A 16,466-nucleotide genomic window follows, 5' to 3' on the forward strand; every position below is an offset into this window, starting at 1 on the left:
CACCTGTGGTAAATTCAATTGAATGGACCTGATTTGGAAAGGCATACACCTGTCTTTATAAGGTTCCACAGTTGACTGCATGTCAGAGCAAAAACCAAGCCACGAGGTTGAAGGAATTGTCCGTAGAGACAGGATTGTGTCATGGCACAGATCTGGGGAAGGGTATCAAAAAATGTCTGCAGCATTGAAGGTCCCCAAGAACACAGTGACCTCCATCATTCTTAGCTGGAAGAAGTTTGGATCCACCAAGACTCTTCGTAGAGCTGGCCGCCCGGCCAAACTGAGCAATCGGGAGAAGGGCCTTGGTCAAGGAGGGGACCAAGAACCCGATGGTTACTCTGACTGAGCTCCAAAGTTCCTCTGTGGAGATGGGAGAACATTCCACAAGGACAACCATCTCTGCAACACCACCAATCAGTCCTTTATGGTAGAGTGGCCAGACATGACAGCCCGTTTGGAGTTTGCCAAATGGTACCTAAAGGACTCTCAGACTATGAGAAACAAGATTCCCTGGTCTGATGAAGCCAAGATTGAGCTCTTTGGCCTGAATGCCAAGCGTCACGTCTGGAGGAAAACTAGCACCATCGGAATGGTGAAGCATGTGGTGGCAGCATCATGCTGTGGGGATGTTTTACAGCAGCAGGGACTGGGAGACTAGTCAGCATCGAGGGAAGTACAGAGAGATCCAACCGGACAACGACCCTAATCACACAGTCAAGACACCTCAGGAGTGGTCTCTGAATGTCCTTGAGTGGCCCAACCAGAGCCCGGACTTGAACCCAATCAAATGTCTTTGGAGAGACCTGAAAATAGCTGTGAAGTGACGCTCCCTATCCAACCTGACAGAGCTTGAGAGGATCTGCAGAGAAGAATGGGAGAAACTCCCCAAATACAGGTGTGCCAAGCTTGTAGCGCCATACCCAAGAGGACGTGTGTCACGCCCTGGTCTTAGTATTTTGTGTTTTCTTTATTTATTTGGTCAGGCCAGGGTGTGACATGGGTTTTGGTATGTGGTGTGTTTTGTCTTGGTTTTTTTTGTAGGTATTGGGATTGTGGCTTAGTGGAGTTTTCTAGCATAGGCTATGGCTGTCTGAAGTGGTTCTCAATCAGAGGCAGGTGTTTATCGTTGTCTCTGATTGGGAACCATATTTAGGCAGCCATATTCTTTGAGTGTTTCGTGGGTGATTTGTCCTTGTTCCTGTTCTTGTGTTAGTTTGCACCAGTTTAGGCTGTTTCGGTTTTCACGTTACGTTTATTGTTTTTGTATTGATTCGTGTTTCCTTGTTTCATTAAAACATGAATCTCAATAGCCACACCGCATTTTGGTCCGACTCTCTTTCACCTAAAGAAAGCCGTTACAACTTGAGGCTGTAATTGCTGCCAAAGGTTCTTCAACAAAGTAGTGAGTAAAGGGTCTGAATACTTATGTAAATGTAATATTTCATAAAAATAAAAGATATACATTTACAAAAAATCTAAAATCCTGTTTTTGCTTTGTCATTATGGTGTATTGTGAGTAGATTGATGACAATAAACAAATGTTAATCAATTTTCGAATGAGGCTTTCACGTAACAAAGTTAGGTAAAATTCAAGGGGTCTGAATACTTTCCAAATGCACTGTACGTATTCCTTTTGTTGTGCAAAGGTATATGGTGGATATTGTGTGAAACAGTTAATTATTTGCTATTGTCATTCTGCTAGTGCTGCTGCAATTGTTCTAAAGATCTCTTTACCTGCTGGTGCTCAAACAGGAAAAGGTCATACTCAGAACTGCTCTGGAATGCCAGATACTGTAAGCAATTGGGTTTTCAGGAACCAGTTAAGGTACTCTAATACACTTCTGCATGTAATAATAGTGGTATTTATTGGATGATGGTTGAGATAAGTATTTGTGTTTTTGTATTAATTATGGATCCCCATTGGCTGCTGCCGAGGCTACTCTTCATGGGGTCCAAACACATTAAGGCACTTACATTACATATAAAACAAAGTTAAAATAGATCATCATATAACATTATTACATCACGTATCTACATTACAAAATGCATAACACCCCCATACAACAATATTACAGTCATTTCAGTCGCTGTATTAGCTGACGTGTATAGTGTTGAGTCATCCGCATACATAATCACACTGGCTTTATTCAGTGGAATGTCATTAGTAAATATTGAAAAAAGTAAGGGGCCTAAACAGCTGCCCTGGGGAATTCCTGATTCTACCTGGATTATGTTGGATAGGCTTCCATTAATGAACACCCTCTGTTTTCTGTTAGACAGGTAACTCTTTACCCACAACATTGAAGGGGCTGTAAAGCCATAACACAGCAGACTATGATCGATAATGTCAAAAGCCACACTGAAGTCTAACAAAACATCCCCCACAATATTTTTATCATCAGTCATTTGTGTAAATTCTTTTACATGAATTGTTTATTTAACCTTTAATTAACTAGGCAAGTCAGTTAAGAACAAATTCTTATTTACAATGACGGTCTACCCCGTCCAAACCCTAACTCAGATGACACTGGGCCAATTGTGCACCGCCCTATGGGACTCCCAATCACGGCCAGTTGTGATAAAGCCTGGAATCAAACCAGGGTCTGTAGTGACACCTCTTGCACAGGAGCCCCAAAGTGATGTGCTTGTTGAATGTCCTTCCCTATAAGCGTGCTGAATTTGTTTACTGTAAAATAGCATTGTATCTAGTCAAACACAATTTCCAGAAGTTTACTAAAGGGTTGGAAACAGGCTGATTGATCAGCTATTTGAGCCAGTAAAGAGGCCTTTACTATTCTTGGGTAGCGGAATGACTTTTGCTTCCCTCCAGGCCTGAGGGCGCACACTTTCTTAAATTCAAGATATGGCAAGTAGGAGTGGCAAAGTTGTCTGCTATTATCCTCAGTAGTTTTCCATTCAGATTTGTTCACCTCTTCCACACTCACTTTACAGAATTCAAAAGTACAATTGCTTGTCTTTCAGAATTTGGTCAGATATACTTGGATGTGTAGTGTCAGTGTTTGTTTCTGGCATGTCATGCCTAAGTTTGCTAATCTTGCAGATGAAAAGAAAATCATTAAAGTAGTTGGCAATATCAGTGGGTTTTGTGACGAATGAGCCATCTGTTTCAATGAATGATGGAGCCTGGATTGTATTTTGTCCCAAATTTAAGGTGCTCCAAAACCTTTTACTATCATTCTTTATATCTTTTTAATTTTTTTGTCACATGATTTCTCAATGTGCAGTACGTTTGCCAATCGGTTGTGCTGCCAGACTTATTTGCCATACCTTTTGCCTCATCCCTCTCAACCATAACATTTTTAAATTCCTCATCAATCCAAGGGGATTTAACAGTTTTACAGTCATTTTCTTAATGGGTGCATGATATCGTCACACCCAGATGCAGACAGTTCAAAATAAAAATAAAAAAGACAGTTCAAAATAAATGTTTATTTATGGATCAGGGGCAGGGGCAGGCTAACGACAGGTCAAGGGCAGGCAGAGGTCAGTAATCCAGGGCAGAGTTCATAAGGTACAGAACGGAAGGCATGCTCAGGGTCAGGGCAGACAGAATGGTCAAAAACCAGAAGAACTAGAAAACAGGAACTATCAAGAAACAGGGGTTCGGGAAAAAAGCTGGTAGGCTTGACGAGACAAGACGAACTGACAACAGACAGAGAATACAGGTATAAATGCACCAGGAATAATGGGGAAGATGGGCGACACCTGGAGGGTGATGGAGACAAGCACAAAGACAGGTGAAACAGATCAGGGTGTGACAGTATGCTTATTGGTAACTGGAATAAGCAATTTCATAAATGTGTCAAGTGCAGCGTCTGGTTGCTCCTCATTACACACCACAGACCAACAAATATTCTTTACATAATCAACATGAGAATCACTACAATACTTATTGTATGACCTCTTACATACACAATATTATGCCCAGCCTTTAGAACTTTGGTTTTCCTAGATATGGCTACTATATTGTGATCACTACATTCTATGGATTTGGATACTGCTTTCAAGCAAATTTCTGCAGCATTACTAAAGATGTGATCGATACATGTTGATGATTTAATGACTGGGCTGTTTGTAACTTCCCTGGTAGGTTGACCGACAACCTGTACCAGGTTGCAGGCACTGGTTACAGTTGTGAAGTTCTGTTGAGTGGGCAGCTTGATGAAAGCCAGTGAATATTTAAAATCACTCAGAAAGTATACTTCTCTGTTGATATCACATACATTGTCAAGCATTTCACAAATTTTATCCAGATACTGACTGTTAGTACATGGTGTCTACAGCAACTTCCCACCAGAATGGGCTTTCGGTGAGGCAGATGAACTTGTAGCCATATTACTTCAACAGTATTTAACATGAGATCCTCTCTAAGATTTACAGTAATACGGTTCTGAATATAGACCGCAACACCGCCTCCGTTTGCATTTCTGTCTTTTCGGTAGATGTTATAACCATGTATTGCTACCATTGTATTATCAAATGTATTATCCAAGTGAGTTTCAAAGAGTCAGAATATTAATGTCATCTGTTACAAGCAAGTTATTGACTTCATGAACCTTGTTTCTTAGGCTGCATATGTTACTATGGGCTATTTTTGGCACTTTTCAGGGTTGCTTGATTGTTTTCAATGCTTCACTGGGACGCTTCAGTAGATCATCTCCCTACACTTCTACACATCTCCTCTAGCCAGCAGCAACTGTCCCCTGCCCATCCTGAGACGGAAGAGACGAGAACACACTCAATAGCTCAAACTTCAGCTTCTCTTTAGATGTTTGTGCTGGGTACACTACACACAGAGGATAGAAATCAGTTCCCTGTGCCTTGCTCTCTTCATGGATTGCACAACCAATCCCTTTCAGTGAGTTGGTTGAGGACAGCGAATGGGTTGCAAGGCTTGTAAACCCCAGTGTCATATCCAAAATCACTGTAATAAAACACAGAGGTCAATTTTCCACCTCCAGCGCTCATGAAGTGCAGTGGCTCATCCCGAACTAAATCAGTGTTAACACATCACAAACCAATGAGAATTTAGAAACTCTATCACAAGCGGCCTACTCCTTTCACCAGGGGAAAGGAAATAATACTAAGATATTGCCATGTATTGTCCACACATTGCTGCTCTCTAAGCTCCTAACCACACCACACCATGTCCATTGAGATCATTGATATGTTAGCTGATGCTGAAGTGTGTGAGCCCTTTACCTGCGTGGAGCACAGTGCGGTGGCTCGGATGTGGTTGATGTTCATCTCCATCAGCAGGGAAATGGGGGAGAGGTTGCAGGGGGGAGCGGACATCTTCTTGGTCACCTGCATGTTGTTCGTGGTCAGATTAGAACTCCACAGTGTCTGCAGCTGGCCCCGTAAAAAGCTCCCAGAGAGAGACGGAGCACTGAGCTGCTGTATCTGTACCAACGAGGAAGAGCAGGGAGAGCTGAGGCATTTTGTGGCATTGTTTACTAATCTAACCATCTTAATGTCAAAGTATAGCATTAAGTATGGTTTTACAATACAAACAATACACTGTGAAGCTTGCCGAGCCAACCGAGGCAAGGAACTCTCTCGAGACAGCCAAGGCGTGGAAGCGCGATGAGCCAGCTGAGGCAAACCCGTTTCCATCAGCAGCTGCACTCGGACCCGACATCACCAACAAAAACTAAAAACTAAAACTCCCTGATGCTTCAAATTGTGGTGTCAGCATTCTGTAAGGACAGATGCTTGGAAACGAAAAGCAAGTACAGGGGGTGAACATTTAATTAATAAACAGACATGAAACAGGACATGACAGCGTCTGTACATGAAAAACACAACAACATTAATGCTGACACGGCGATGAAACAGAGGAACAGAAAGATATAGGGAAGGCAATCAAAAGGTGATGGAGTACAGGTGAGTCCAATGAATCATTGATGCGCATAACGAAGGTGACAGGTGTGCGTAATGATGGGCAGCCTGGCGCCCTCAAGCGCCAGGGAGGGGGAGCGGGAGCAGGCGTGACATGATGAAAATAGAGTTGGTGACTTTGATTGTAAAAATACACTGCTCAAAAAAATAAAGGGAACACTTAAACAACACAATGTAACTCCAAGTCAATCACACTTCTGTGAAGTCAAACTGTCCACTTAGGATCAACACTGATTGACAATAAATTTCACATGCTGTTGTGCAAATGGAATAGACAACTGGTGGAAAATATAGGCAATTAGCAAAACACCCCCAGTAAAGGAGTGGTTCTGCAGGTGGTGCCCACAGACCACTTCTCAGTTCCTATGCTTCCTGGCTGATGTTTTGGTCACTTTTGAATGCTGGCGGTGCTTTCACTCTAGTGGTAGCATGAGACGGAGTCTACAACCCACACAAGTGGCTCAGGTAGTGCAGCTCATCCAGGATGGAACATCAATGCGAGCTGTGGCAAGAAGGTTTGCTGTGTCTGTCAGCGTAGTGTCCAGAGCATGAAGGCGCTACCAGGAGACAGGCCAGTACATCAGGAGACATGGAGGAGGCTGTAAGAGGGCAACAACCCAGCAGCAGGACCGCTACCTCCGCCTTTGTGCAAGGAGGAGCACTGCCAGAGCCCTGCAAAATGACCTCCAGCAGGCCACAAATGTGCATGTGTCTGCTCAAACGGTCAGAAACAGACTCCATGAGGGTGGTATGAGGGCCCGACGTCCACAGGTGGGGGTTGTACTTATAGCCCAACACCGTGTAGGACGTTTGGCATTTGCCAGAGAACACCAAGATTGGCAAATTCACCACTGGCGCCCTGTGCTATTCACAGATGAAAGCAGGTTCACACTGAACACGTGACAGACGTGACAGAGTCTGGAGACGTCTGCTGCCTGCAACATCCTCCAGTATGACCGGTTTGGCGGTGGGTCAGTCATGGTGTGGGGTGGCATTTCTTTGGGGGGCCGCACAGCCATCCATGTGCTCGCCAGAGGTAGCCTGACTGCCATTAGGTACCGAGATGAGATCCTCAGACCCCTTGTGAGACCATATGCTGGTGCGGTTGGCCCTGGGTTCCTCCTAATGCAAGACAATGCTAAACCTCATGTGGCTGGAGTGTGTCAGCAGTTCCTGCAAGAGGAAGGCATTGATGCTATGGACTGGCCCGCCCGTTCCCCAGACCTGAATACAATTGAGCACATCTGGGACATCATGTATCGCTCCATCCACCAACGCCACGTTGCACCACAGACTGTCCAGGAGTTGGCGGATGCTTTAGTCCAGGTCTGGGAGGAGATCCCTCAGGAGACCATCCGCCACCTCATCAGGAGGATGCCCAGGCGTTGTAGGGAGGTTATACAGGCATGTGGAGGCCACACACACTACTGAGCCTCATTTTGTCTTGCATATTAGTTACTTAAAAATCATAAAATGTGATTTTCTGGATTTTTGTTTTAGATTCCGTCTCTCATAGTTGAAGTGTACCTATGATACAAATTACAGACCGCTACATGCTTTGTAAGTGGGAAAACCTGCAAAATCAGCAGTGTATCAAATACTTGATCTCCCCACTGTATTTATATGTCAATTCTTCAAAGCAGTAATTGCAAATGGTGTGAGTTTCAAGAAGAACCCTTTCTGGAATGTGACTACTCGTTTAGCCCGACCTATTTCAGCAATCTCCACTTTCCTCAGTACCACCTCAACGGAATATGGTACTTCTTGAAGTGTAGAAAGGATCTTGTCCAAATCAGCCATAGTTGGTTTCTCCTCCATTTTCCCCTATGATATATCATTCTTTCTCAGAATATTTTGTAAAAATACAATTTTGAAAGAAAATAGGGGTTATATAATTTACTAAATATCTCATGGGCTCTTTAAATAAATAAAAATGAAGTACCAAAAAATTAACATTTTTGAGGAAGGCAATAAAATACAAATAAATTACATCATAGACTCCTTTCAGTTCTGGAAAACGAAATTTGATTTTCCAAGGCAAGCCGGTAACACTTTACAACAAGGTTCCATTTGTAAAGGGTTTGTAATTATGTTATTAACTGTTATTTAATCATATGTAAATGCATTATAAACCAGTAATAAATGGGTTATAACAAATTGGTCAAACTAGTGCGACAGCCAATAGTGAGCCATTATTCACCTCCAGCTATTAATCATTTGTAAATGCACTTACAAATGCGTATAAAACATTGAACCCGTATGTAGCATCATGCAACCTTATTTTCAATGATTGCACAGTTAAACTATAGTTATTTTCTCACTTTTGGATGTGATGCATTGTTGCTCTGTCCCCAGAAAATAAATGGTTTGTTTTTAGACCATTGATCAACTCCCATGATGTGTCTTGCCCCACATGTGAAACCCTCAAGATGCATTGGTACACTTCTTTATTCCAGGAATGAAGGCTTCATCTTATGGAGGACCAAACCTGCCATAATTAGAAAGAAAGAAATGCACACATAAACAGATAAATAAATGAATGAGTAAATCCACACATAATGAAATAAATGAGCAAGGAAATACAAAAATACAGACTAAAATGAATTCATTTTCTCTATATATCTTTGTATTCAATTATTTATCTATGTATTATCTAATTAAACTTCAAATCAAATCAAAGTTTGTTTGTCACGTGCTCCGAATACAACAGGTGTAGTAGACCCTACAGTGAAATGCTTACTTACAGGCTCTAACCAATAGTGCAAAGAAGGTATTAGGTGAACAATTGGTAGGTAAAGAAATAAAACAAAAGTAAAAAGACAGGCTATATACAGTAGTGAGGCAATAAAAGTAGCGAGGCTACATACAGATACCGGTTAGTCAGGCTGATTGAGGTAGTATGTACATGTAGATATGGTTAAAGTGATGATGCATATATGATGAACAGAGAGTAGCAGTAGCGTAAAGAGGGGTTGGCAGGTGGTGGGTGGGACACAATGTAGATAGCCCGGTTAGCCAATGTGCGGGAGCACTGGTTGGTCGGCCCAATTGAGGTAGTATGTACATTAATGTATAGTTAAATTGATTATGTATTTATGATAAACCTGTTCAGGAGTCTTATGGCTTGGGGGTAAAAACTGTTGAGAAGCCTTTTTGTCCTAGACTTGGCACTCCGGTACTGCTTGCCATGCGGTAGTAGAGAGAACAGTCTATGACTGGGGTGGCTGGGCTCTTTGACAATTTTTGGGGCCTTCTTCTGACACCGCTTGGTGTAGAGGTCTAGGATGGCAGGCAGCTTAGCCCCAGTGATGTACTGGGCCATACGCACTACCCTCTGTAGTGCCTTGCGCTCAGAGGCCGAGCAAATGCCGTACCAGGCAGTGATGGAACCAGTCAGGATGCTCTTGATGTTTGCAGCTGTAGAACCTTTTGAGGATCTCAGGACCCATGCCAAATCTTTTTAGTTTCCTTTGTCGTGCCCTCTTCATGACTGTCTTGGAGTGTTTGGACCATTAAAACTAAATGCACTCCTGCCCGCCCGCCCAGCATCACTACTCTGGACGATTCTGACTATGTGGACAACTACAAATACCTAGGTGTCTGGCTAGACTGTAAACTCTCCTTCCAGACTCACATTAAGCATCTCCAATCCAAAATTAATAGATGGCATCATGAGGCAGGATAATTATGTGGATATATTGAAGCAACATCTCAAGACATCAGTCAGGATGTTAAAGCTTGGTCGCAAATGGGTCTTCCAAATAGACAATAAGCATACTTCCAAAGTTGTGGCAAAAAAAATAAAATAAAGCCAGGTAGTAGAGCAGTGCAGTAGTCTAATCTAGAAGTGACAAAAGCATGGATTAGCTTTTTTCATTAATTTTTTGACAAAAAGTTAGATTTTTGCAATGTTACGAAGATGGAAAAAAAGCTGTATTTAAAATATTCTTGACATGTTCGTCAAAAGAGAAATCAGAGTCTAGAGCTACACCAGGCATAATGGGACCCATTAAGTCATACTTTTGAATCATCTGTCCATTAGTGCATTTTGAACCCACAACCAAACCCAACCCTTTCCCATTTTTTAACTGGTCATTTAGCACCGCTTCTGTTCAATTAAACATTCTATTAAGTTTTTTATGTACTGAATGCATCCCTGACCAATTGAGCTAATTGATCAGTTCAGTGATTGCCTGAATTCAACACAACTGGTCCAGGTCAGTTAAATTCAAAAACATGAAGTGCCTGCGTAATTCCAGGACCAGGGTTGCCTAACCCTGCCCTAGAGGTATTAGTCCAGGGTTTCCCAAGCTCGGTCATCAGACCCCAAGGGGTGCACTTTTTCTGTCTCTCCAGACTCGGTATCACCATGGACAGTGTGCTTGCAAACATCCTGCCCTTGGAGGGGAGTGTGCAGTCCCCCCAGTCTCCAGCACCGATTCTGGTACCACCTCCCACATCCGACCTACCACCGTTCCATCGGAGCCGGTCCGTGGAATACCCCTGTCCCTCCCGGGGCGCTTCGAAGGGGCACCAGCAAGATGCAAGGGGTTCCTTCTACAATGCGACCTGAACCTCGCTCGCTATGCAGGGGCTGTTTCCGGAAGATACAGGGTTGCTACTGTCATCTCGGCACTGACCGGACGGGCTCTGGACTGGGGTGCCGCGGTCTGGGAGACGGGCGGACCCGAGGCCGAGTTCTATGAGTTCTTCACACACCTCTTCCGCTCTGTGTTTGATCATGCTGTGGAGGGCCGAGAGGAGGGTGAGCGTCTACTCCGACTATGCCAAGGATCTAGGACCACCTCGGAGTTCGCCCTGGAGTTCCGGACCATCGCAGCCTCCACCGTGTGGAATGAGTTGGCTCTGGTCACAGTTTTCCGCAGGGGACTGTGGGAGGAAGTACAGCTGGAGTTAGCCTGCCGTGATGACAACCTGTCATTCGACCAGCTTATCAGCATGGCAATCCGGTTGGACAACCTCATGTGGTCCGAAGAAGACCTGCGTGGAATTCGGAGCCCATGGCTACCCCTGCTCCGTGGCCAGAGCCGATGGAGGTGGGCTCAACACGTTTGCCTGAGACAGAGCATAGGAGGAATCTGGGCCTCTGTTTCTATTGTGGAGAAAGGGGTCCTTTCTCCCCAACCTGCTCTCTATCCACTAGGAAGCGAGGAGGTGACAAGCCAGGCAATTCTCCTGCAACAACCCAGGTGGAAGGAAAGGTCTCCTCTCCTTGTCTGTCAAATCAACCAATGTGTTTTCCCGTTAAATTCCCTGAGTACCCTAGCCCTTCATTCCCTGTAGCTCTGATTGATTCCGGAGCTGCCGGGAATCTCTTAGCTAGCGCACTGGCCACTGCATTACACATTCCTCTGGTTCCCCTACATTCACCCATTCCAGTTCGAGCCCTGGATAATCGTCCAATAGGGACAGGGCTCATACATCACATTACTGTTCCTGTTTCTTTGCTGACCCATGACACACATTGAGAAACAGATCACTTTCTTGATTATAGACACCCCCACGCACCCCATTGTTTTAGGTCTCCCCTGGTTGAGTTTGCATAACCCGGTTATTTCATGGTCCGAGACGAGACTGCTGGGTTGGTCTGTCAAAACCACTACAATGGAAAGTCTGGACTGTGCTCTACAAGTGGATTTACCGAAGGAGTACCAGGATCTGCACCGTGTTTTCTCAAAGACCCAGGCTACACACCTGCATCCCCGTCGCCCCTGGTACTGTGCCATTGACGTGTTGTCTGACGCAGCCCTCCATAGAGGACATGTCTATCTCCTCTCCTATGCGGAGACCGAGGCCATGGAGAGCTATGTACAGAGTCTCCAGCAGAGTTTTATCCGCCCCTCTAAGTCACCAGTCTCAAGCTTCTTTTTTGTCAAGAACAAAGAGGCTGCACCCCTGCATTGATTATCGAACACTGAACAAGGCCACTGTCAAGTTCAGCTATCCTTTACCCCTCATCCCAACCTTCTCGTAAATGCCCCTTGGCCTGTCTAATGCTCCTTCGGTATTCCAGGCCGGGCGTAGTGGTCTATATAGATAACATTTTGGTCTATTCTGCTGACTGCATCCAGCATGTCTCGTAAGTCAGGTCTGTGCTGAGAAAACTGTTAGAGCATGATCTATATGTTAAACAGGAGAAATGTTTGTTTTTCCAGCGGTCCATGTCCTTTTTGGGCTATCATCTCAACGGAGGGAGTGGAGATGGAGAAGCAATATGTCAGCGCAGTCAGGTCATGACCCATCCCCAACTCTGAAAGCAGTGCAGCGATTCCTGAGGTTCGCCAACTATTTTCTGAGGTTCATCCGGGGCTTCAGCACGGTGGTCGTACCTCTTAACTCCCTGCTGAGAGGAGGTCCACAGCGGCTTCCTTGGATGGTGGCGGCGGAGAGGGCGTTCGACACGCTGAAGGCACATTTTACCTCTGCTCCCGTGTTGGCACATCCCGACTCCTTACTCCCCTTCATCATCGAGGTGGATGCCTCCAAAGTAGGAGTTGGGGCAGTGCTGTCCCAGTGTACCGGAACCCCTCCAAATCTGCAGCCCTGCGCTTTCTACTCTAAGCAGCTGAGCCCTGCCCAGAGGAACTACGACGTAGGGGACCGGGAACTCTTGGCAGTCAAGAAGGCTCTGAAGGCACTGGCTTGAGGGGTCCAAACACCCTTTCCTGGTGTGGACGGATCACCGCAATCTGGAGTAGATCAGGGCAGCGAAGAGGCTAAACCCGAGACAGGCCAGGTGGGCTTTATTCTTCGGCAGGTTGGAATTCCCAATTTCCTATAGCCAGGCTCAAAGAATGTGGTGGACGCCAAGTTTCGCCTCTATAATGCAGGGAGAGGAGACTCCCACCATCCCTCCGTGCCACATCATCGCGCCAGTGCTATGAAACGTGGAAGCTGACATACGACAGGCCCTGCGTACGGAACCCGCACCTACATGTCCACAGGTTTGCGGGACCACCTCATTTCCGTACCATTGCCTGCCTAACGGAGAAGTACTGGTGGCCCACCTTGGCTAGGGATGTCCGGGTTTACGTCTCTTCCTACTCCATCTGTGCTCAGTCTAAGACACCCAGACACCTCCCTTATGGAAAGCTCCTTCCCCTGCCGGTTCCACAACAACCCTAGTTTTCCCTCTCAGTGGATTTTGTCACTGACCCCCCCCCTCCCAGGGGAACACCACCATTCTTGTCATTGTGGACCTTTTTTCCAAAGCTTGTCGCATCCTTCCTTTGCCTGAGGAATGCAAACTGCGGAGGCTCTTTTTGCGCACGTATCCGGCACTATGGTTCATAGTTCACCTCACGGGTATGGAAGGCATTCATGGAATGCCTGGGGGTCATGATCAGTCTCGCCTCCAGGTATAGGCCTTACTGTCAGGATCGGCCAGGGGAGTGGGCAGAGATTCTACCTTGGACAGAGTCCCCGCAGAATTCCCTCCACCACTCCTCCACTAACCTCACTCCTTTCCAGTGTTTTGGGGTATCAGCCGGGCCTGGCACCTTGGCATCCGAACCAGACCGAGGCTCCTGTGGTGGATGAGTGGTTTCAGAGCGCTGAGGAGATCTGGAAAGCTACGAACATTCATCTCCAACGCGCCGTGTGGTGGCACAAGAAACAGGCAGACCACCACCGCAGTGAGGCGCCTGTTTTCTCCCTAGACGACCGAGTCTGGCTCTCCACCCGGAACCTGCCCTTTCGCCTGTCTTGCCGGGAAGCTGAGCCCGCGGTTCATGGGGTTGTTTAAAGTCCTGAGGCGGGTTAATGAGGTAGCGTTCAGTTTACAACTCCCTGTTGATTACCGCATTAACCCGACCTTTCATGTGTCTCTCCTCAGGCCAGTGGTGCCTGGTCCCCTCGCTGAGGCTGGACCCAGTGATGCCCCGCCTCCCCCCCTGGACATCGAGGGAGTTCCGGCATACTCAGTCCGGGAGGTCCTGGATTCGAGGCGTTGGGGGGGAGGGCATCTCCAGTACCTCACCTCATCGACTGGGAGGGGTATGGCCCAGAGGAGCGGTGCTGGGTTCCTGTGGTGGACATCCAGGACTCTTCGCTGACCAGGGATTTTCACAGTCGGCGCCCAGACCGACCCCGAGGCCTGTGTCATCCCGCTGCTGGTGCAGCGCATCGGGAGGGTACTGTCACAGTTCCCCCCCCCGGTACTGATGCTCATTCTGTTCACCAGTCTACGTCACCGGCTTTCTAGGCTTCACTGAACAGGATTCATTATCATCAACCCCGGACTGTCTTGTCTGATTACACACACCTGGTTCCCATTTCTCCTGATTAGTATGTTATATATGTTCCCTCTGTCGTTTACCCTCACTCTTTTGTTTGGGTACAGCCCAGTATTTTTGTATACGTGTTTGTTTTGGGTGCGCCTGTCTCCAAAATCCTTTATACCAGTGTGACACAGGGCAGAAACCAATACGTACACCCCTTGGGGTTTGGGAAACATATTAGTCAATACTTATGAACGGAATATTTTATGTGCATTTCCATATATGAATGACACTAACAAAAGGGTTGAAATGTTGTGCAGTAAATGCTAACATGACTTTGGTGAGGTACATGTGAGGATATGCATGTCATATCCTCATTAGGTCACTGCATGCTTTGACATGGGCCTGGATAGTGTCATCATCTTCAAGCTGCCTGACTGTGGCCTTCGGTGGTACCAGAAGCAAGGGCCTTACCGGGGAGTACAGCAACACTCTGTCTCACAACCATTCTGTCAACATGTATTGTTAACCACTCAAATTCATACAAACTGCTACGGATGCAATCACTTTGTCTACTTGTCCTAATCTTCAATCTTGTCTGGGATATATATTTTAGTTGACACACCTGTGTGATGTCTGATTTACATGACTAAAAATGTATTCACCTGGACATGAGACTTCAATTTACTTTAGACCTTTTGAATCATACGCTCTAAGTGTTATCTTTAAGTTACCACAGAAGGTTGTGTGAAGACCACCTTGACATTAAAAAGTTATTGTTTTGTAATCTAACAAGAACATGAAACAGTAGTTTTATACAAAACTTTATTGCAATTGGTCAACCCCAAAATGTGGCCTTTGAAAGCCTTAATAGTTGCATCCTTCCCCAGGGAACTGCAGATAGCTGACAACACAGTGGCAGGAGTTTTGATGTGCTGCTCTAGAGTTCCATGGCCCAGCAGACTCACATGAGGATAGGAGGATGGACACGTCAGTTTTGATTAAAGTCGGGGATACTTTTACAGAGAGGAAAGAGCGTGAGTTTGAGTGTGTGAGTAAATCCAATCCAACCTGTGGCCCTGATTAATATGCTATGTCACACAGGCAGACTGCATAGACTGAAATTATAGATAAAACACTACATGTAAAGTGTTGGTCCCATGTTTCATGAGCTGAAAAAGATCCCAGAAGTGTTCCATGCCTACAAAAATCTTATTTCTCTCAAATGTTGTGCACAAATGTGTTTACATCCCTGTTAGTCAGCATTTCTCCTTTGCCAAGATAATCCATCCATCTGAAAGGTATGGCATATCAAGAAGCTGATTAAATAGCATGATCATTACACAGGTTCCGGAGACAATAAAAGGCCACTCTAAAATGTGCAGTTTTGTCACACAACACAATGCCACAGATGTCTTAAGTTTTGAGGGTGTGTGCAATTGGCATTGGCTGACTGCAGGAATTTCCACCAGAGCTGTTGCCAGAGAATTTAATGTTAATACATCTTCCATAAGCCACCTCCAACGTCGTTTTAGAGAGTGTGGCAGTACATCCAATTGGCCTCACAACCGCAAACCATGTGTATGGCGTTGTGTGGGCGAGCAGTTTGCTGATGTCAATGTTGTGAACAGAGTGCCCCATGGTGGCGATGGGGTTATGGTATGGGACAACGAACACAATTGCATTTTATCGATGGCAATTTGAATGCACAAAAATACATTGAAGAGATCCTGAGGCCCATTTTTTAAAAGGTATTGGAGGCCAACAGATGCATATCTGTATTCCCAGTCATGTGAAATCCATAGATTAGGGCCAATTGAATTTATTTCAATTGACTGATTTCATCAGATGAACAGTAACTCAGTATAATCTTTGAAATTGTTGCATGATGCGTTTATATTTTTGTTCAGTATACATTTAAATACCATAACAGACTTGACTGTAGTAACATTAAAATAGACTGGGTTTTGGTCCATCTGCACAACTAAAATCCTGCTATGTGGATGGGACATTTTTGCTGGGATGGAGGTATTATTTGGAATGCTCAACTAGATGATCAGGACAGTCTAGGGTACTAGGGTGAAGCACTCCTGCCCAGTCATATGAAAGATTAGGGCCAAATGAATATGTTTAAATTGACTGATTTCCTTATATGAACTGTAACTCAGTAAAATCTTTGAAATGGTTGCATGTTGTGTTTATATTTTTGTTCAGTATAATTTGAGTGTCCCGGATTTACATTTACTATGTTACGTCTAGTCTATGAAACCAGGCTGGGTAATCTGGTAAGGGGTAATGATGATT

Source organism: Oncorhynchus masou, chromosome 18, assembly GCF_036934945.1.
Source record: "Oncorhynchus masou masou isolate Uvic2021 chromosome 18, UVic_Omas_1.1, whole genome shotgun sequence".
Classification (NCBI taxonomy): domain Eukaryota; kingdom Metazoa; phylum Chordata; class Actinopteri; order Salmoniformes; family Salmonidae; genus Oncorhynchus; species Oncorhynchus masou.